The 23,448-nt window shown below is 39.1% G+C and overlaps 1 protein-coding gene across 1 annotated transcript in view; it reads left to right on the top strand.

Annotated features, from left to right (window-relative positions):
- NELL2 (neural EGFL like 2) overlaps positions 1-23,448 on the top strand; it is a 385,449-nt gene that overhangs the window by 26,971 nt on the left and 335,030 nt on the right. The window lies entirely within an intron of this gene.

The raw sequence follows: 23,448 nt of genomic DNA, 5'->3' as shown, positions 1-23,448 counted from the left end.
CCGTGGCTCACGGGCCCAGCCGCTCCGCGGCACATGGGATCTTCCCGGACCGGGGCACGAACCCGCGTCCCCTGCATCGGCAGGCGGACTCTCAACCACTGTGCCACCAGGGAAGCCCTTGCCTGTTTTCTTAATGAAGTCTTTTGATGAGGAGAAGTTTCAGTTTCCTAGGGTAGCTGTAACAAATTACCACAATTTGACAATTTGGGGGCTTAAAACAATGGAAATTTATTCTCTCACAGCTCTGAAGGCCAGAAGAAATCATGATGTTAGCAAAGCTCCCTCTGAAGAATCCTTTCTTGCCTCTTCCTACCTTCTGGTAGCTCCCAGCAATCCTAGATGTTCCTTGGCTTGTACCTGCGTTATCCCAATTTCTGTCTCTGTCTTCACATGGTGTTTTTCCTTCTATGTGTGTGTCTGTGTTTCTGTGTCTGCATGTGTTACATGACCTTTTTATAAGGATATCCGTCATTGGATTTAGGCCCACCCTAAACCCTAAAGTATGATCTTATCTTAACTAATTCCAATTAAGGTCACATTCTGAAGTTCCAGTGAACATGAATTTTGGGGAGGCACTATTCAAAACAATAGACTTGCCTATTTATTTTCTTAATGAAGTCTTTTGGTGAACAGAAGTTTTTCACTTTGATGAAATTCAACTTATTTATTTTTTATTTAATGGCTGATGCTTTCTGTGCTCTGTATAATAAATCTCTGCCAACTCAGGTTCTCAGAGATATCCTCTTGTGCTTTCTTTCAGAAGTTTTGTAGTTTTTACCTTTTACATTGAGGTCTATAATGCCTTTTGAATTTGTTTTTGTTTTTATAGCATGAGATGGAATTCAAAGATGATTTTCTTTTCCATAAGGACATCCAGTTTTTTCAGCATGATTTATTGAAATATTACCTTTTCCCCTTTGAATTTCTTTGGTGTTTTTATCAAAATTTATTGGACAGACCTCTTTTTCTAGACTGTCTGAGCTCTTCTTATACCACACTGTTCTGATTACTGTGACTTATGGTAAGTGTTGAAATCAGGTAGTATAAGTCTTCCATCTTCCTCCCTCCCTTCCTCTTTTTCAGGATTGTTTCGACTGTTGCAGGCTTTTTGCATTTTGTTGGATTTTGTTGTCTTCTTTTAAAGAATGCTGAGTTTTTTTGTTTTTCATTTTGTTTTTTTGTTTTGTTTTAATCAGGCAGATACTGGAGGATTATCATTGTTCTATTAAGGCGTAGTTTTAAGATTTTTTAAGGTGGCTCTAGAGTAGCCATTACTCTATAGCTAGAATGGATCCACTTCCTAAGGCATGGATGGCCTTTCTGGCTTGAATGCTCTTGGGTGCTTGAAGAGATCTCTCTACTCTGGACGGTCATAAGCCAGTGTCTTGTGTGTGTCCTCTGGAATCTCAGTCTGGCTCCTTCTCCCCAGGAGCTGTCCTCTACCAATCTTTTGGAGTTTCTCACAGTGCATGCACAGCTTAATAATTGGCTAAAGCTGGTTCTTGGGAACCCCAGGCAGATTCCTGGAGCTCTTCCTCTGCACATCTGTCTTCTGCCTCTGTGCAGCGAAGACTGTGGCTATCTCTTTGGCTCCATCTGCTTCCCTGTGCCTATGCCTCAGTTAGGAGGGTACATGGGCAGAACGCCAAGGTTCTCGCAAGGATCACAACCCTGTGGTATCTGTTGTCCAGTGACTAAAAATAGTTGCTTTCTACATTTTGTCTAATATTATAGTTTTAGATAGTAGTGGGTAAGTCTTACAGCCATTCCTGCATTATGGCCGAGACAAGAAGCATGTGCTATCCTTTCAGAAAGAGAAATGTAAATATTATTACCAATCGGTTTGATTCTTGATATCTAATTTTAAAGGTTTGATCTATAGAAAATTGAGGCAAGGTATATGATATAGAAGTAAGAGATGTGGAAAAAACCATGGAGTACACTTAAAGAAGTTCAATTACTCTGGGCAGTCAGGGGGATTGCAATCATTTTGAAATGTCATACCATAAAGCTTGCCAATTTCTGTTCTCTTCTATCCATTGTACTTTCTGCTAATAGATTTCTGAGGCATTGCCCAGTGCACAAGTGTTCACTGGGCTATTTGTTTTAAACTGTTGAATTTTAATAAAATTATTATGGTTTCCCCCCGATAGGTAGTTATGCCAACAACAAAACACTACTTTCAGAATATTAAAAATATCAGGCCTAGGGGTCTGCCTGCTTGTAGTGTTTTGCAAAACTACTTGTTATCTCCTCAATTCAGACACATAAACAATTGCCTTAGAAAGACATTTTTAGCATTTTAAAAGATATCTCTTTCCCATGTATTTGACCTATCCCTGCCTTGGTAAAAAGGAGAGAAAATGAATTGCTACATTTACTGTAGCACCTTTGACTTATACATAGTACAATTTGTTTTAAGCTAGAGATCTATAAAAATGTGGTAGAAATTTCTGTTGGCAGGGAACCTTTATGACACATTGTTTAGTTACTGTTTGTTAAGAGCAGATGCAATATATATGATGCCATTTAGAAAGAAAAGTAAAGAGCCTTGTTTAGGAAAGTACATTTCAACATCAAAGCAATAGGTATGCATTTTGAACCTGCCGGGCCAGTTTGGATTTTGACTTTTGGGTTATGGAGAGACATTACTTAAAAAAAAAGGCCACTATATAGAATGACTGGGATGATTTAGTCAATATTTCTCAACCACGGCTATTGTATAAACCTTTTCCAAAGGAAAAGTTAATTCTTTCTGACTCCCATTATGTACCTAAATTATTTGTATTGTTCCTTAAATTTATGTAAATATAAAACAGAGTATAAATTCATTGTGCTAATAACATTTATACTAATAACACTATACTTTAATCAAAACACATTTACAATTTAAATACAAACAAAGCTGTAAATACAAATTAACAACATTAGTTTAACATGATAGGTAATATTTTGCTGTTTACAACGTAAATATGATACCAAATATGTTTGTTATTTACAACATAAATGTGACTGCTAGGATGCAGGTTCTTTTAAGCCCTATTCATGTACTGTGGGATGACTCAATTCTCTCATCATTTTGCTCTGAATACTGTAAAACCTTTCTTAGTATTTATTCAGTATTGTAACTTGGCCATCTCTTGGCCTGAAAGCCGTCATGTTACTTACATGTATCTTTTCATAGTTGTCTCTGTGAATTATAATAGTACTGCTTGGGTCAATGCAGTTGTAAACAAAAATACTAAGGCAGTCACCGAAATTTCATGAGAGTGCTCCAGAGGGTAGTTTTCCAGATGTTCAAGAGTATATTAATACAAATGTTAAATTTTAGTATCAAAACAAGTCACAAAATGATGTAATTCTTTTTTTTTAAGATTTTTTTTTTTGATGTGGACCATTTTTATAAGTCTTTATTGAATTTGTTACGATATTGCTTCTGTTCTATGTTTTGGTTTTTTGGCCGCGAGGCATGTGAGATCTTAGCTCCTCGACCAGGGATAGAACCTGTACCCCCTGCATTGGAAGGCAAAGTCTTAACCACTGGACTGCCAGGGAAGTCCCACAAAATGATGTAATTCTTATAGGTAACCTATGGACTGTTAGGAATGCATCCATGCACATACAGTTTAATAAACCATCTGGTAGAATGGATTTGAAGAGGCGAAGATTAGACGCAGGGAGACTAGAAGACTATTGCAGCAGTCCAGAAGTGGGATATCAAGAGCTTGACCTCGAGTGGAAGTGATGGAAATGGAAGAGAGTCAATGGGTGGTGATGATCACTAGCCCCAATATTCTAGTTTATTTGAAAGATTTATTTATTCATTCAGTCATTTGTTTCTTCATTTGGGCATTCATCACTGGAGAAACTGTTTTCTATGATGACTAAAAATCTTTATTTTGTCATCTATCATTTCCTCATGGGATTGTTGAGTGAGATTAAAAAATGTAAGATCTTGGAACATAAGTTCTTGATAAATGAGGGTTGTTATTAATCTATTCACATTTATTGAGTTTTAAATTATGTCAGGAAGTAGACTAAATTGGGATAGATAAGGCCTGAGTTTTGGTTTCAAGGCGTTCACAGTGTAGTGAAGGACACTGTAGTTTGACAAGCTCTGCAGTGGTAAACTCTCCAGCACTCAGTGGACTGGCATTCTGAGGAATAAATCACCTCCTCTACCAACTGTAGCTGGGTCTTCAGGACTGCATCCTGGAGCACGGTGCTTGATTCAGCTGGAACTTGGAAAGCATTTAGGTGCTTGTTCCACAGACCAAGAGGTAAGGAAGGACGTTTCAGGCAGAGGCATAGCATTTGCAAAGATACGGGGAGTTCAAGAGCCTGTGCGCTTGGAGGCATGCAAGTAGTTCAGTGTGGATGGAATGTAACACGCATGTGGGAGCATGGGCTGGGGTGAGGTTGGAAAGGTAGTGACAGTAAGGCAGTGTTGAATTCTGAGAATCAGAATGGGAACCTGACCTGTGACATCTGTCTTGTAAGTGTGTGCCATCGGTTATGGGAGGAACTGAGAAAGCCTGACTTAAGCAGTGTAGCCAAGCCCAGCTGCCAGAAAAGCAATCCAAAGCTGTGTCCCCAGATGGCAGGCAAATCGTGTCATCCTGGGTGAGAAGAGCAGAATTATTATGGTCCTTTTCAGTGGAGTCATTAGGAAAACTTTTCACCGTCATCAGAGTCCTGACAGCACACTGAGGGAATGATAGTTTTCAGGTGAAAACTTCATTGAGTAAGTGGTGTTAGAAGGTTGAAAAAAAATTCCAATAATGGAAAGAACTTGAAGTAGATTATTACCAGTACACATTTCATATTAGTATCTCTGCATAGAGCTGAAGGGCCTTTTGGAAAGCGTTTTAGTTGTGATATTATTCAGTATTCAAATGTTGATATTATTCTTAAGGTAATGCAGGATTTTTTTGGTTTAGTTACTAGTGCTCATGTTCTTAATCGATATTTATGAAGAGAAATCTTATGGATGCTTCAAGCGTTGATCTGGGTGATTGTTGCAAATAATTCTGTTTTTATGACATGTTGCATATAATTTATATATAATTGATCATCTCTGTTTTCTTCTAGTACAATTTTCTTTTTCTTTAGTACCATTGTTATATATATAAGTAACATGAAAACATAGACTGTTTTTTCTAAAAATGATTAAAGTGTCTTAGCTGTCTTTAAAAAGTTTGTTCGGAGTAACCAAGGTTACCAAAGGGGCACATAAATATTCTGCAGAAGCATAATTAGTACAATGGTACAGAATAATCCTTCACAGATGGTATAAAGGAATAAGAGAAAAATTTTACAGAGATCATAATGAGAATAGGAAGTAGTGTCACATAAATTCACTCATGTGGCACAGATTGAAGCGTGCGTGGGGAGGTGTGGGAGCTGCACAAAATTAAATCCCCTCATCACACTCTGAAAATTGCCATCTTACAGTCATCAGGTCCTCCTCCTTCTCAGATGTTGAAGCTGTGCTCCCAGACCAGCAGAAGAAAATTTCATATTTCAACATATTCCCATTTAGTTGATGAACTCATTTACAGTTGTGGCTGCTAAAAGCTGTTGATGTGCATGTTGAAATGACTGTTCATATCTACATCTGTTAGATAAGTGTTTTATTTATTTGTTTATCCATTTACACACATCAGTTTGAATTCTTTGAATATCAAAGTGTGTGTGATATTAATTGGGCACTTATTAACATCACTTATTAATAGCCAAGCACTGTTCTAAGTGGTATATATATGTGTATATATATATATATATATATATAAAAATCCTGACAATGACCCTATGTACTATTATTATTCCCATTTTACAGATGGGAGCCAAAGTAACTGAGGCCCAGAGAGGTTAAATAGCTTGATTAAGCTAACAAATGATGGGAATAGCATAGACATTCAGTGTACACTTAGTCCAGAATGCACGCACATATTCAAAAATGATTATTCAAAGTGTAGGTCCATTTTTGCAGTGAAAGATTGGTGCTCACAATTTGTAAATTACCTACGTAACTCATATTGACATTACTTACCAAAAACGTTTTTCACGGTTGTTCCAGATGAGTGGTAGTTGTTGGGTTTTCACTATAGTCAATGACATAAGAGATCTTACTGACCTTTCAAGGTATCCTCTGTCGACATAATTTCAGACATCCTTTTTGTGCTCTGGGAAGCACCATGATACCAAATTCTGATACTGTATTTCTCAGTGGGTTTTACTACCTTTAATAAAGGTATTTTCATCCTACATATTCTAAATACTAAAGACAGGTAGAAGGATTTGAAATTAAATCCCTTGGACTTCAGTTTCGACATAAGTTTTTAAAATGAGAGAGAGAAGCTCTGTGGATTGTGATTTGCTCCTGTGGTACGCAGGCCTCTCACTGTTGTGGCCTCTCCCATTGCGGAGCACAGGCTCCGGACGCGCAGGCTCAGCGGCCATGGCTCACGGGCCCAGCCGCTCCGCGGCATATGGGATCTTCCCAGACCAGGGCACGAACCTGTGTCCCCTGTATTGGCAGGCGGACTCTCAACCACTATGCCACCAGGGAAGTCCGCTCCTGTTGTTCTTAGAGTCGAGGCTTCTGTGAAGTGCACTGGCAGCATTACAGTCAAGTCCCCCTTGTGCAGGTTTCACAAAGGCCATTTAACTCCTGGAGCTCACATCTTTGGGAAGCTATTCTCCACTGATTTGTGCTTCTACTTCAAGATGATTTTAGGATATTGTAATAAAAGTAGCACAGTATAAGTCCTTAAGGCTGTATAGAGATCCGAATTGATTTAATGTGGACAATCTAATCTACTGAGTTCTGTAAGGAACACTGCCGTTCCCCAAAATGGGACAGAAAAGTCAGGGCCTTAGCCATCAGAAAACCAAAATGCAGTTCCAGTCCTCCAAAAATATTTGAAAAAGTGTCTGGTAGATATGAATCAACTTGTTGAGAAGAATACTTTAGATGATTCTTCTGTAGCGTTTGGTTTCAAGGTAGCCATTCAGACACACAGCTCTGGTGAAAACGAGATGAGAGGGTGTGGGAAAGTGCTCACAGGGCACCTGGTTCCTAACAAGCAGTGGCTAAATGTTAGCTTGTGTGCTTTCTGGCAGCTGAGATGGAGAGGTTAAGGGCATTCTCTGCAGTGGGTAACCCGGACTCAAATCCTGGCGCAGCCATTTATCAGCTAGAAATCCTAAGCAGTGGTTCTCAACCAGGGTAAACGTTGTCCCACAGGGCACATTTGGCAATGTCTAGAGACATTTTAGGTTGTCACTCTTCAGGGTGGGGTTCTCCTGGAGGCCAGGGGTACTGCTAAGCATCCCACAGTGCTCAGAACAGTGGATCCTCCCCAACAAAGAATTGCCTAGTCTGAAACGGGAATAGCACTGCGGTTGAGGAACCCCAACCTAGAACAAGTAACTGTCTCTCTGTAAATAAGGACACTTAGCTAATGCAAAGAAAGCACTTAGAAAAGTGCCTCGTGTACTAAGCACATAGTAAATACTAAGTCTTGTTATTCTTTAAACAATTATTTGTAGGAGGCTCACTATGGGCCAGGCACTAGGTGCTGTGTATACAGTGGAAGTGGAAGGGAAATAGGCCCAGTCTCTACCGTCGCAGAGCTTGCTGTTTCTGGCTGCAGGGGTCACCGCAGAGGTGACCACCACTCCTTAGGGGCGGCAGCATCGATCACTGTTGGGACGACCACATGCTCTCTGTGCCTCCCTCCTCTTTTTATTTTTTAAGAAGATGCTGGGGGTAGGAGTTTAGTTATTTATTTATTTTTGCTGTGTTGGGTCTTCGTTTCTGTGCAAGGGCTTTCTCTAGTTGTGGCAAGCGGGGGCCACTCTTCATCGCGGTGCGCGGGCCTCTCACTATCGCGGCCTCTCCTGTTGTGGAGCACAGGCTCCAGACGCGTAGGCTCAGTAGTTGTGGCTCATGGGCCTAGTTGCTCCGCGGCATGTGGGATCCTCCCAAACCAGGGCTCGAACCCATGTCCCCTGCATTGGCAGGCACATTCTCAACCACTGCGCCACCAGGGAAGCCTCCTCCCTCCTCTTAAAGTACAAGCTCCTTCTTCATCTCTTTGTAAAAATCTCTCTTTTAGACTTAGAAGAATCCACAAAAAGAAGAAAAATATTAGCTCTACCTTCCCCATCACGCTCATCTGAATTTGAGCATCACAAACCTCTCACCCGATCCATGTGCAGACATTGCCAGTATCTCCAAGCATCCTTTATGAGGGGGAAGGTCTCTTTCATGCCAGTGGTGCTCCAGTTAGAGAATGCTCTTCACCCCAGGACTGCTTCTCTTCCTTCTTTACTGGCTTTGGGTATCTTAGTCGTTCTCCATCAGTGCTGGGATCCCTGAGTTTCTTCTCTCCCCTCCTTCCCTTATTCCCTCAGAGCTGCCAGGAGCATCTCAGGCTCCTGCTGTTGCTCCTGTAGCCTAATGTGGCTCAGGGATGGAGAATCTCCATTCCCTTTACAGTGCTATTTAGGGAGAAGACATTCTTAGGGTCCTAAGTGTGAAGTTTGAATGTGGTTTCACCTAGAGGCCAAGCTGTAAAGGGTGGTCTGTTTCAGCACTTTTAGGTTTGCGTAACCAGGCCTTGTATGCCAAACATTCCCAGTTCCTGAGCCAGTTCTGACCAGGACAGGGAGTTTATTGGGACCCCACCCCACTAGTGTGGGCATACAACTCATTAAAATTCACTGTGCTAATGACTGGTGCCTGCTGCTGTGCTGCTATATGCCTGCTAAGCCATCCCTTCTCCTTCCGCCTCACTCTGCTGGTCCAGTTCAGATAACTGGGCTTCTGCTTTGGTTTTGTCTTAGCCCTACCGTTCTCTGAGTAACACAGTATCTCTGCAAAGGCTGATCAGAGAACCATGATCTGTTCCTGACCACCCATCTAAACTCCTTCCATTTCCCACCTCCCTCCCTCCTACACGCCTTATGCTCCAGCAGTATAAACGGTCTAGAGTACTGGCGGGTCCATGAAGGTACTGTGCTTCTGCATACCACGTGCTTTGCACAGATTGCTTCCTCTGCCTGAATTTCCCAACTTGAACCAAGCCAGGGTTCACGTTTACTTCTTTGACTGTTAGATATTGAACTGCCGGCTCCTTTCTTCAGGATCTAGTCTGTAGCTTGTTCAGTTATCCCATCCCTTTACCTCATCTTGGCGTCCAGATTTCTCCCTTGCCCATCGAGGTTCCAGGTGTTCTGAGTTCAGCATCCTGGACTTAAGAAACTAGAATCTATTGGATTTAAGTCAGCCATAGCATATTGTAGTAGATGGAGTCTTCTCAGGACCTAACCATCATGTAAAGTGTTGCTTCTGTGTAAAAATGCATGCCAAAGTCCTAAAAACTGATCAATCAATGATGGTTTAGAAACAGCCACATTTATAAATTGTAGATTGACCACAGCAAAAATGTGTGTGAGTGTATGTATGTATGTGCGCACACACACATATATACACACACGTCTATATCTTCTGCATTTATGCTCATACTTTATGAAGCAAGAGGGAAGAATGAATAAGAATACTGAAAATAAGAATTCAGAAGAAAAACAAAATTAGAGTATATTTCTATTGAGTGAATGTGAGGTGGTACAGATAAGGGAGAGAAGCTATGCAAATGAGGAAATATGTGAATGAATCGTTAGATGTTGGTATTTAAATAGGGAATATTATTGTTGATGTTTGGTCCTAATTTCCTAAATTAGAAATGGAAATATATCTTTCACATATCTGTATGTAATTCAGAGCCATATCTAACTATGGCATTAAGGTGGAAATACCCATTTTATCTTCCAAATGCTAGAAAGAAAACAATTTTGTGGAATTGGAATATGAACTAAAGAGGAAGAAATATATGACTTGGGATAGCATTCAAACAGGAAATTCTGGGATGAAAGGAAGCAGCTTGTTTTAAGATACACTCAGACATTATGTTTTCAAAAGAATTTTAAACTCTAGCAATTTTCCTAGCCTGAACTAATAAGATATTTGCAACTGGTACTTAGTATGGGCCATGCCTCCCAGGACCTCTGCATAAACCTGCGTTCAGGGTCAGTTGTGTTTGTCTGTGAGATTATCAGGCATTGCCTATAGCTGTACAGCAAGTTCAGGGTTGTAAACCTTGCTTCAGTGGAGAATTAAGAGGGGAGGGGAATGACATCCTTTCACAACCAATGTGGGTACGTTGTTTTATCTTCCAGACCTTAGAAAGGAAAATTAATTCAACTCTATTCAACAAATATTTATCAAACTCCTTCTCTCTGTCTTGGACCATAATTGCTGGTAGTTAGGAATAGAAGAGAACTAAAATGTACACTCGTTGCCTTCAAGGAGATTAAAATCAGTCTTTCTGAGGATTTAAGATTGGCATATAAAACAATTACTTAAGAAACAGAGAAAGACGTAAGACAGCACAAAGTGCTACACTGAAAAATAATGAAAGTGCATAATAAACAATCAGGGCTATAGACCATCATAAGAGAAAAAGAATTGTCAAGAGGGTGGGATGTGACATGTTAAATCCTGATTGCAGTATAATTACAGGATTATTTTCATGCCTGGGTTCTCCTCTGTTTTAAAGGGTGTAAAATATAGTGAGGAAAACTATCTGTAGACCACTGTGTAGACTTTTTGCCTGAATAGTTTTTTCACAGGAAAAAAAACAAGAACATTAATTTGTTAAGTGTTCTGAATATTCTATGTAGGTCAACTCACAACTATCCCAAAACTGATAGTGGAGCTGACATAAGACAAGTCCAGTGCTTTCATTTGGTTCTGGAAGGTGTTTCTTGCCATTCAGTTAGAAATTATTTTCTCTGACATTCTGGAAATTTGTAACATTTCTAAGAAACTACTCAACCTGCAGTGTAATCATCTGAGGGGAATGTTTTGAACCTGTCATTAACTGAGACCTCTATTATTCCTTTTTCTAGGAACATGCTCATCTCAGAGTGCTACAAAGGATTAAGTTCTTTTCGTAAATCTAGAGTCCCTCTACAGACTTGCCAGTTTGTATTGCAAGGGGAAAGGAGAGAGCCTTTGGTCTTAATAGATAACAATATAAAACATTATTGTAAAATTTTTTGTACGTATTCTAGTTTAGTTCATTGGGGTTATCACCTATTCTACCTTTTAAATCATAAATTTTAAACTGGTGGCAATGCAAAGGAGTATTTGAAGGCAAAATAAATCTCTAGCCTTTACTTAGCTATTTGAGCAAACAACGAACACTGTTATGAAAAGGCATAGACGTAGGTGGGGAAGTCATCAATGAACAAGACAGTTGGCCGCATATTGATTTTCTACATGGACTGTGCCAAGAAGGAGAATTACAAAATTGATCCTTGCACTTGGAAAGCCTATCACAGAATGAGAGAAGATAGGATATGCCCCCAATAAACATATCAACAGCAGTGATGAAGGCAAGGTAACAGGAATTATTTGTCTCGTTTTTGATTCTATAGCATCTAGACTTGCCCTAACTAAGCAGATCATCACATTGTTTTGGTCTTACTTTCTAGGCATAAACATAGTTAAAGATATAAAAGAATTGCTTTTTTTTAAAAAAATTATTTTATTGAAGTGTAGTTGATTTACAATGTTGTGTTAATTTCTGCTGTACAGCAAAGTGATTCAGTTATACATATATCTTTTTCATATTCTTTTCCATTGTGGTTTATGACAGGATACTGAATGTAGTTCCCTGTGCTATACAGTAGGACCTTGTTGTTTATCCATTCTATGTATAATAGTTTGCATCTACTAATCCCAAACGCCCAATCCATCCCTCCACCATCCTCCCTCTCCTTTGGCAACCACAAGTCTGTTTTCTATGTCTGTGAGTCTGTTTCTGATTTGTAGATAAGTTCATTTGTGTCATATTTTAGATTCCACATATAAGTGATATCATATGGTATTTGTCTTTCTCTTTCTGACTGCTTCACTTAGTATGATAATCTCAAGGTCCATCCATTTTGCTGCAAGTGGTATTTATTTTATTGTAAAAGAATTTTATTCTAAAAATATTACTTTTTATCTAAGGGAAATTATATCTATATTTGTTGCTTCCAGGGGTCAGTAGACTGTTCCTTGTTTTTTTGATAATAGCCATTCTGACAGATGTGAGGTGGGACTACATCAAACCAAAAAGCTTTTGCACAACAAAAGAAACCGTGAACAAAATGAAAGGCAATCTACTGAATGGGAGAGGATATTTGTAAACAGTATATCTGGTAAGGGGTTGATATCCAAAATATATAAAGAACCCATAAAACTCAAAATCAGAAAAGCAAATAACCCAGTTAAAAAATAGGCAGAGGACCTCAATAGACATTTTTTGAAAGAAGACATACAGATGGCCAACAGGCAAATGGAAAGGTGCTCAACATCACTAATCATAAGGGACATGCAAACCCAAACCAAAATGAGATACCACCTCACATCTGCTGATACTTGTTTTAAAGAATGATACCTCAGGGACCATCTGAGTGAGTCATAGGAGAGTTGGGGAGACATATTACCTAGGGAATAGGCTAAGCTCCCGTGACAGAGACCCCCAAATGCAGTGTTTAATTAATAAATGAGTTTACAGCCATAAAAAGAATGAAATAATGCCATTTGTAGCAACATGGATGGACCTAGAGATTGTCATACTGAGTAAAGTAAGTCAGACAGAGAAGGACAAATATCATATGATATTGTTCATATGTGGAATCTAAAAAAAAGGTACAAATGAACTTATTTACAAAACAGAAATAGACTTTCAGATGTAGAAAGCAATCTTATGGTAACCAGGGGGGTGAAAGGGGGGAGGGATAAATTGGGAGATTGGGATTGACATATGCACACTATTATATATAAAATGGATAACTAATAAGCATCTACTGTATAGCACAGGGAACTCTACACAATACTCTCTAATGACCTATATGGGAAAAGAATCTAAAAAAGAGTGGATATATGAATATGTATAACTGATTCACTGTGCTATACAGAAGAAACTAACACAACATTGTAATTAGACTATACTCCAATAAAAATTAAAAAAAAAGAAAGGAGTTTATTTTTCTCTCACCTAACAATCTAAAGGTAGGCAGGTGTTCCACGGCTGATGGGTAGTTCTGCCATGTGAGATTATTCAAGGTCCCACAATGCCCTTGTCCTCATGGAAGAACTTGGCTTGCCACCACAACATCCTGGTTCCAGCCTGAGGGAAAGGAGAGTGGAGAGCAGTCAGTTTCCTTTTCAATAATAAAATCTGGGTCATAGCACATATCACTTCTACTCACATCCTTTTTGCCAGAACTGAAGTCACCCGGCCTCTTTAGCTGGAATGTAGTTTCTAGCTGGACAGCCATGTGCCCAGATGAAAGTAGGGAGTTTTATTACTAAAAAGAAGGCAATTATGGCTACTGGAGGACAACAGGCAGTCTTTGCCACAGTAGACAGTTCATTGTATTGAATTATTCCTGATCTTCACTGCTGAATGCTCAGCACGTAGCAAGTGCTCAATATATATTTGTTGAATTAATGAAAGTGAGCAGGAAACTAGAGCCAATCCTTAGGCCAGGAATGAGCACTTAAAGAGAAATGCAAGTCTTGAAATGGGAGAGACATGAGCTTGGTAGGATTAGATGTAAGCCTCCTGGGAATGGATGAGTCGGTAGTAGAGGTTATATAGCTTCTAGTAAAGTGAAGTCCAGAGATGAGCTTAGACAGTAAGTGAATCTTCTGTGCTTAATGCAGGGATAGTACCCTCACTTAAATAGAGAATATAATTTAGAAAAACTCCCAGGAGCAGGAAAAACTCCACAAGGATGGTACGATGGGGTGAGGGGAGGGTATGAGGATGAGTGGGAGTTGGGGTAGTATCCAGTCTGCTAATGAGGAAAGTCCAGTAGCCTCCACAGTTCAAAGGCAGGCAGGCATCATTTGATGGATCTAGCATTCTGACACTTTTTAGCAGGATTCATCTATTCCTGAGGATCAGCAGAGAGAATTGGCAAGATTCCTGACTGGGCATTAGAGCCTCAACCAAGCAGATGGGGGGCGGGGCAGGGCAGAGTTTTGAGTTCTAGGCTGGGAAACTGAAGCAGCAGCTCAACTTTGTATATTGGGCCAACATAGCAGGTGTGGGAAATGATTCATTTTAGAAGCTGCACAAATTCTCAGAGCTAATTTTTTTGTTGAATATCTGAGCAGTAAGACTTAATTCTGAGCATCATTTCTAATTTTCTGGCATCTTTATCATAACTGGTTCAGAAATGGAGGGGAGACGGATACAGGGCCTGGGGAACAAGGGCAGAGGTTGACTGACATAAGGGCTGGTGTCTGAGACTCTGGACTGAGAAACTGATTATACTATGCCCCGTGTCCTGTGGTACTTTATAATGCTATTTTCTTTCTTGCAGTGAAAAGAATAATCATAAAATATAGCACAATTTCAATAGGGTGATAAACCATGATAATGGATATTTTGGTGTCTTGTTATTCTAAAATAATCTGATTATTGTAATTAAAGAAGGATAAAAGCAGAACTCCCAAAATTGATGTCTCAGGTCAACTTGGCCTATTAGGTAGAAGATGAAATCGTGTATTTCAGCACTTCAGCTCTGCATAATTGATGGGGCACTACTTACTATCTCTTTGGCCGTTCAGCAGAGATTCTGTTAGAATCTGCTTGTGTAATTTGAGGTTGCACAATTTATAACCTTCATAATTTTATAGATGTAAAACTATCTTAGAGATACCTATTCTTTGTTCTTATCAATTAATAGGTTCAATTGAATGTTGAAGATATATAATGAACATCTCACCTTGATCCTCTATGTTTTCTTCCTTCTTTTTACACTAATAAATGTACTAAGCTAAGGCAAACACTAACATGCATGTGGATAAAATGATAGCCAGCTTTGTGAATGCACATATTTGTTTTCTCTCTTATCCTTCTCAGGGACTGTATGACTATTTGATCAGACCTCAAAGAAAATAAAGGAGTGACTTATGATTCACTTTTCACTTAAAAAACTAATTTATATATATTTCTTTTGAATTTCTAGTTACTCGCTTAATAGATGAACATTTTACAAAGAGTAATTACATGTGTATTTAAGGTATAGCTAGGTACTGTATATGGGATAGTTTACAAGAGAAAAGAAAGATTACATAATTGATGAATTTGTACACTACACTATTAAGATGACTAGTTTAGTTTAAGCAATACCTCATCCATTATAACTGTATCAGCATAGGAAGATGCAGTTGAGCCTTTTCCTCTACTATTAATGGTAGGACTGGAAAAAACTCGTTTTTTTTTTAAAGAAATTCAAACATTTATTCAAGTTTTCAGTGGCTTTAGTCAAGGCAAAAGCATGTTTTGTAAATTATGGCAGTCCATGAATTTAGTTTTCCTTATGTATTTAAGACATTGGCTCATGATATTAGCCAACACATTGTATACAGTTTAGGTTCAGTTGGATATAATATTGGACTACTTTAAATAAAGGTCTAGCAAATTACTAATTCTCAAATCTGCTACATATGTTCAAATGAGGTTGTTGAGACTGCTATCCATAAATAGTGAGGCAGGATCAACAGAGGAATGCAGCCAGTCTATTGAAGTTGTGAATGACGTTGTCATTATCATCATCATCATTATTGGCGTTGGCATTGTCATCGATCATCATATTCCCTTTTATTTGCTTAGTATTTCTGCCTATTTGATCTTCTTGAGCAGTATTGCAGTTGAGAGAAGAGATGATAAAGAGGAATACTGTTTCAGCTCCTTTACCTTCTTGCTGGTAACAAAAGAGCTGCTAATTTCACCGGTGAATTTCTGAGGGACAGCTAAACACTAGCTAAAAGCATTAATCTGATTATAAACTCAAGTACCAATTTTAATTTTAATCTACAGTGAGGATTATAATAATGAATGAAATCAGGATACTCATACCGTTTGATCACTACTGCTGTGTCCGAAGGAAAATGTACCTTGGAAGCCAATTATTATCAGAAAGTTGTTTGTTACCATGGAATAAAAACAAACAAAGTGGAATAACTTTAATATCTTGTCTTATGTCTGTTATGTATATAATTTTAATACTTTAATTTTAAGCTTCAAAGTATAGAGGTGTTTTATTACTTGTAGTCCCCCCTGCACCCTGACTACATTTTGTTCTACTTTACTGGTGAAAATTCCAATGATTTATTTAAAGTCAATTAGTTAGTTGCTAAATCCAGGAGTAGAATCTGCTATTTGTTTTTGTTTCTTTGACTAGTTAGTGGATGCTTTTGTTCCTGATTTCTGATTATATTCACTTATGTATGTATATTTTTATGTTGTTAGATATTCACAACATTATGCCAACAAACATTTTTTGTAAATAATACATGAAGGTACATATGTTTATTATGCATTGAATCAAATTATAATTAGCTGTAGACTTGAAAGAAACTTTTGAGATTGTTTTGAGGTTAAATGAAGGGATATTTCCAAGTTGACGTCCCAAGAGTATGTCCTTGAACTCCCCGAACCTAGGAATGTAAAGGGCATATAGATGTCTAAAGGGTGAGGATGTGACATCCTTAGATGTGAGTTTGCTGACGAAAAACAGTTGTGGATTTACTCATACATTTTGCCCAGTAACTTTTTGAGGAGAACTATTTAAAATTGTCTTTTTAAAAAGCTTTTTGTTTTAAAATTTAGTATTGTTTACATCTCAATAGTTTCAAGTAGTTTCAAGTAGCAACTGAGAGATTATGTGATATGAATAGTTTTGTAGATCTGAAAAACCTAAATTGATCCAAAGATCAAGAAAAATGTATTTATTTATCTTCAGAATATATTTTTTATAAAAGTTAACTAAAAATGAGGGTTTATCTACTGTCTATAGAGTATGCATCGTGCTCCTGTAATAACAGGAAGCACCTTGGCCTGGGTTGGGATCCAGGCTCTGCCACTTGAATTTGGTAGGTTCATTCCTACATCCTCTCATAATTGCCTTGGGTAGTGCTATTGGAGGAGGTCATTGAGAGGACATGACCGCCAGTTGACCCACAAGCCGGAGGCGGCAATCAGAGGCTCCTCACCCCCTCCCATCCTTGAAATGTACATTCCAGTGTTCCCACAGTCGGAGCTCTTTTCAAGGAAGCAACTGCCTTGAGAAAGCAATGTGTTGTTGAGACCATCTGGATGGCATAGGTGACAGAACCCAGTTAAGGCTTCTATATAAACTTTTAAAATTCTGGTAGGCGAGTGCAGAGCTGTACTTGTCTTGCCGCCGCCCAAGACAAGCCTGGTGTGTAAGTTCCTTTGTTTGTTAAACCTGCCACCTACCAATCCGGAGCCATCTGCCTCTTCCTGTGGTCTCTCCTTGCCCTTCGTGTACCTGCTCAGTTTCAGATTTCACTCAGGAAGCTCCCGTTGAACCAACAAGTTCCTAAAAGAGTAAGTTGATGGAAATCAGCTCTGATTTTGAGCCACTTACAGAGATAATCACAAATGTCTTGGTTTCTCTGTGCCTCTCTTTCCTCATCTGTAATTTCTATTACTGTGGAGCTGATAATCTCATTTATTCAAAGTTGCTGTAGACTTAAATGAGATTGTTGATGTTTAAGGACTTTGCAAGCTGCATATATTGTGTTAATCAAATTTTAATGGCTTTTAAAATTGTTATTATTTTGCCTTTAAAGTTTTGCACTGTAAAGGCATGGATATATTGAAAGAGTAAGAGCAATGAACAACAGCTATTGATATAATAATAGTTCTAATTTCATATATTTCTAACCTGAATTTAGCAGACAACAACCTTTCATAGTTAGAGACTGAACAAAAGGGTGATTTGGTGAGTTTTGGAACATTCTAAGTCAACCACTCTATGCCTGAGATTAGACCGTTTTTATAATTGAATCTGCACACGGTATTTTTATTAGTCTGCTTATGTGGCGGGGAAATCAGTTTAGGTTTCTACACACTGCAGACAGGATAGACACCTGTCAGGGGCCAGAGACTCATTTGATTCATGATGGCAATTGTAGTGATGCAGTTAAAGTGCAAAAGAAGAAAAGAATTCTTACCGATTGCTTTGTTATTGGGAGATGGACAGACCCCTTCTCTTTACTGTTACTACTAATGCACTAAACATACTTAAAGAAGCTCTAGTCTGATTCTTTTTCAGTAAACATGCATATTTGCTGCCACAGATACACTTGCATTAAGCTACAGTCTATTTTGTATAGAAAGAAACCAGTTTCTGTCTCTCCATCTCACCCTCACTCTCCTCTCTCCCCCTAACTATGTGTGTGGAGGATACACTGAATCCAAATATGAACTCATCACTCCATCCTGGTTGTCCCATGACTAAAAATGAATATTTTGATGTAATTGCTTCTGACCTGCTTCATTATTTATTAATAACTGCTTGAAAATGCCACACGTTGTGTTCTTAGTGGGATTTTTAGGCCTCTGCACGCAATAAAAATGGAAAACTTGGAAAAAAAGTTTTATTTTAAACTCAAGCAGTTCTCCAATTAAAAAGACCTAATACAGCACGGGCATGCTGGTAAGTTCTTCTGTAAGGCTTCCTAGTAGCATTTAAAGGCCCCTTTTCTCGGCCTGTTTTTCTCTGAAGAGGCAGTTCAAATGATGGTCATCAGCCCTTCTTTGAAAAGACATTCAGCTTACTTTGATTTTTGTCCATCAAAGAATGATCATTCACAGTTCTCTAGAAGCAGGGGGTGGTAGGCAGAATTTATCTTAAGAATAATTTCATTGCCAGAAACTTCTATGTTAATTTTCATATGTGAGAACTGGTATTTTGTAGCTGAGTTTGAGACACTTAGAATGAAAGTAAGCTCAGAAAATCACCACAAGGGTCTAATGGCTCTTGGTAGTTTTAGTGGGTTCCACAGTCTCATTGCTTCTGAGAGTAATAATAATAGGTATCATAATTCTAAAAGCCAACACGTGGTGTTGCTACATGGCAGGCACAGCTAGTCATCTGCATAGCTGGCCTTGGAAACTTATTTTTCTGGGGTGAGAATTTGTTCTCATAACCATCTATTTTTTTATGTGTGGTTCCTAACAGGAGACCTTGTTGAGAAATTGCTTAATACATACCTGAATTTAATTATGAATTCTGAAAACTGAAATGATAACAAAAATAAAGTAAAATTATTCTTCCGTGGTGGTTTCTTTGACTTGACTTTCTGGTGAGGACTAGAGTTGGATCTTAGAGTAATAATCATAGGAACTTAGAAGTCTCTCTGAACAGTATATCATCTTTGAGATGAAAATAGAAGGCAGGAGTGCTAATTTTACAAAGTGGGAAACAGAAATGCAAATGGGGAAAGTGACCTTTCTTAAAATCACTACTAAGCGAGTCACTTAAGGAACTAAAAATGTTATGTTATATAATTACTTCTTTCTGGATTATTTTCTATGTTGATGCTCCGGAATTTGCCTTTCTGTTTGTGAGTGGCAGTTAAGCATGGGTAAGGATGCCACATTCAGGAGGCAGGGCAATTTAGCGGAAGGAATACTGGACCCGAAACTGTCATCCCCATTACACCTCTAGCATGCCTGGTGCCTTTGGGTGGATCACAGAATTGTAATAGTTGTCCTTGTTAAGCGTTGTGAGAATAAAATGGGATGTGGGTTCAAAGGGGAAAATACATTATTTATACATTTTTGAAGGACAAATGTTGTATGGTGCTAGACGTGCAGCATTGTATCGTACACGTATAAAGTTATATATGTTGTCCCTGCTGTGCTACAGATTTAGTGTTTTTATGGTCCATCCTTTTATCCTCTTCTCATTCCTGTGATTCCTATGATTTACTCAGGCATGCGTATGACTTTAGATCCTGTATTCTGATGACCTCTACATTTATACTGCTGACCTTGACCTCTCTCTTGAGATCAAATTCTGTAGTGCCAGCCTCCTGCCGGACATGTCCACATGCACGTTCCCGAACACCTCAGAACGACCCTTTCGAAAACTGAAATCCCATTTGGGTACCATCATGCTCCTACTGCATTTGCCTTTCATTCTGTCTCTCAAGCTAGAAACTTTGGATTCAATTTACTCCTGTTTCTCCTGTTTTTGCCTTTTGCATGTGTTTTATCAGTGACCAAATTCTTTAGATTCTGCTTTCTAAAAATCTCTTGAATTCTGTAATAATAAAATGATTATACTCCCTAATTTTTTTGAGCTACTCACAGAGTTCAGGCTCCCATCAAATCCTTCCTGGACGCAGGCATAATAAATTTTTGAAAAACATGTTTTTAAGGGGGAACAATAGATTTAAATATCATTAAGGTGAGGTAAGGATTGGTGGGAGATGGTGTTCTGTTGACAGAAAGCTGAAAATTAGTATACTTCCTAGAGGTGCTCTCTCTGCCTCATTCAGTAATTTGTCTTCACCTGGGGATTATAGATTCATGCAAGACCCAGTTTTTAAACCGCTATACAAGTGAACTTGGTTAATCAGGATGGAAAGAAAAGAATTTCATTTTTCCTGTCCCTAAAGCATAGGCTGAATGGAGCTTCTGTAGGACATGTTTGGTATTGGAGGGTCCCTTCTTCCTGCAAGTCACTCTAACCACCACAGAGGGAGCAAAACAGGAAGGTAATGGGCTGGGAGGAGAGCCGGGACAGGGTGAGAGAGCGTGTCCTGAATTGTGACCCTGCGTAAGTGAATAGGCTTAAGTATAAGCTGTATGGAGACCCTCTGGGACAACACTTACCACCCTGGCGGGATAGAGGATGGTTCTGCCCTGCAGGTCTCCTTAAGCACTTCCTTAAGCATCTTAACGCGGATATCCACCTGGGGTTCACTTGGCCCTTCTCACATCAACATGCCTTACAGGCAGTGAAAGAACCAGTAAGTAGTTCTGTTTCATGATTCCCAGTGAAAGCCAAAAACATCAATTTGATTTAGAAAAGGTAGTTTAGGGATGTCAAAATGTGATATTTAAAATATGTGAAATTTAACAAAAAGTCAATAATCACCTGAATTGCCATTTTCTCAAGAGTTTTCCCAACGTTCAAATTTTTTTCTTTCTTCAAATATTCCACATGGCTACCAGAGAAATTTTTCCAAAATGCAGATTGACAAATCTTTTAAAAAAATGGTTTCCCTTCAACTACACTTGCCTTCCTCATGTTTTCAACCGTGGTGGTTTACATTTTTACCAACAATACTCAAATGTAATCCATTTTTTAGGTCCTTCTTCCTTTCATCATAAGGTCAGTCTTCACATGTAATTTCATCTGAAGACAAAACAGATAAAACCCCACACAAATAATATAGCCTTTCAACCCTTCTCACAAATCTGACTCCAGAAGCAGTGGAGAATAATATAGAGATTTAGTGAAGGTTTTCTTTGCATACCAAATGACAAAGCTTTCTAAAACTCCTCTTCAAGCATCTCTTCTTTAAAGTTCCACCTTGTCAGGCAGCTGGCACCCTTTTCTCAATTTCTTTTCTCTCACTATAAGAGCTCAAGCTTGCTGGGCTACACCTTCCCATCTCTCTGTGGCTCTGATCATCATTCCTGTATTTAATGTAGTCCTTCCTCAGTTTCCTTCATTTATGTCCCCATCTATCACCCTGTTCAGCAAGACAAAGGTTTCTGCTCAAGCTCTACCTGCCTGAAAAGGGTCGGAGCGACACAGGGCCGGGAGGGGGAGTGTGATATTTGTAATTCAATTTTAATTTGTTCTTATCTAGCGGATTGAAACGAAGTCATGAAGTTTGTGAATGATTCACCTGTATATAAATTGGAGTGGATTAAAAGTTAACACTAGATAAATCCTTCTCACAGAGTCTCATTTTCTGTGCCTCCTTGGGGAGCAGACGGTTTTGGATCTCAGAGGGATTGGATGGCATCTCTGCAAAGCCTGTCTTCTCTCTAGTGGAATCCAGGGAGAAACTATTACATTTACCATGGCTGAAATTGTGGATTATTATTACGCTTTTGAACTGTGACTATTGACTAGAACTGAGGAAGTTTGTTTTTGGAAACGAGGAAGTTTCTTTTTCCTAAAACCTGGAACCAATATCCTGGGCCTGACTTCATTGCCCTGGATTAGGTGCCTGTTTCTGAATCAATTACTGTGGACAGGAATAGGCGACGCTCTGATTGGGTACTTTTAGCACAGAGGAAGCCATGGGTTAAGAGTGGGGAGGGATCATTTTTCAGTGGTAGATAAGAGTTATTATTATTTATTTTTTAATTTTTTATCTAGAGAGTAAATTGAGCATGGTGACAGAAATAAGTGTCTATTACATTGGCACACAAAGCCCTGCCTCTCCTCTTCAGCTTTCCTACCCAGCCCCATCCTGCAATGGCTGCTACTTGCTGTTTCAGCCATGTCATGCCCTATCACATCTCTTTGCTTTTTCATAAGCTATTTCTATGACTGGAATGCGTTTCCCTCTCTTCTCTACCTGGTGAACTCCTGAGCAAATGCCTTCTGTTTTGAGATCCTGCCCTCCAGATGATGTTGGCTACCTTCCCTCTGTGGTCCAACACCACTTTGTACTTCCCTGTATGACAGCGTTTCTTTTGTTTTATTGGGATTATTTGTCCCCTCCTCCATTTTATGGGTATCTTGAGGGCTTCTCCATGTCTATGCATCCCCAGTGATGGACACAGACCAGGTGATTACAATTTTATTCCATAAATTTGTGTGGCTGGAAAGGTGGGGAACTTTAGATTAATCTCGTAATCTCTGTTTCATCAAGGTTGTGGTTCTCAACCTGATTTCTGCTGCACTGTTCCAAAGGGAATGCTTGGAAATGTGTGGGAGAACTTTGGGTTGTCACAATGACTAGGACTGAGTGCCACTGGCATTCATTGGGCCAGGACCAGGGGTGCTAAATGTTCTGTAGTGCATAGGATAGTCTTCCACAGGAAGGGTTATTCTCTCCAAATGCCAGTAGCTTCCCCATTGAGAACTCCTTATCTAGTCTATCTAGTCTAAAGCACAGAAAAGAGGAGAACGATTTGATAGCTACAGAAACTGTGTTTCTGGCTCCCATCAACCCTCTGCACACACTGAATAGGAGAGCGTTATGCTCTGTGAGCGGACGGCTTGAATGATAGGTTTTTCTTGTCCACTAAATCCATTTCTACCCCTGGCTATTTCTCCCATGTCCTCTGGGTCCTGAGGTTGGAGTGCAGACTAAACCACAGGAAAGTGCAGGATAAAAATCTGCTCTCCCACTCAAATCTCTCTTGTCTAGGTGTTCTCTAAGCCTGGGGAGAGGGATGTGGGAATTGAGTTCTGTGCATTTCTTTCAAAAATACGGCACGATAATTTGATCTTAATGTTTCATCCACTGCACAGAAGGCTGAGAGTGACTAATTTCAATGATCTTTTAAAAAATCTATTTATAGC

The sequence above is a fragment of the Leucopleurus acutus genome (assembly GCF_964270905.1).
Source record: "Leucopleurus acutus genome assembly, chromosome: 11".
NCBI classification, from domain to species: Eukaryota; Metazoa; Chordata; class Mammalia; order Artiodactyla; family Delphinidae; genus Leucopleurus; species Leucopleurus acutus.
The sequence above is the reverse complement of the archived record's forward strand: the minus strand, read 5'-3'. Positions and strand labels throughout refer to the sequence as shown.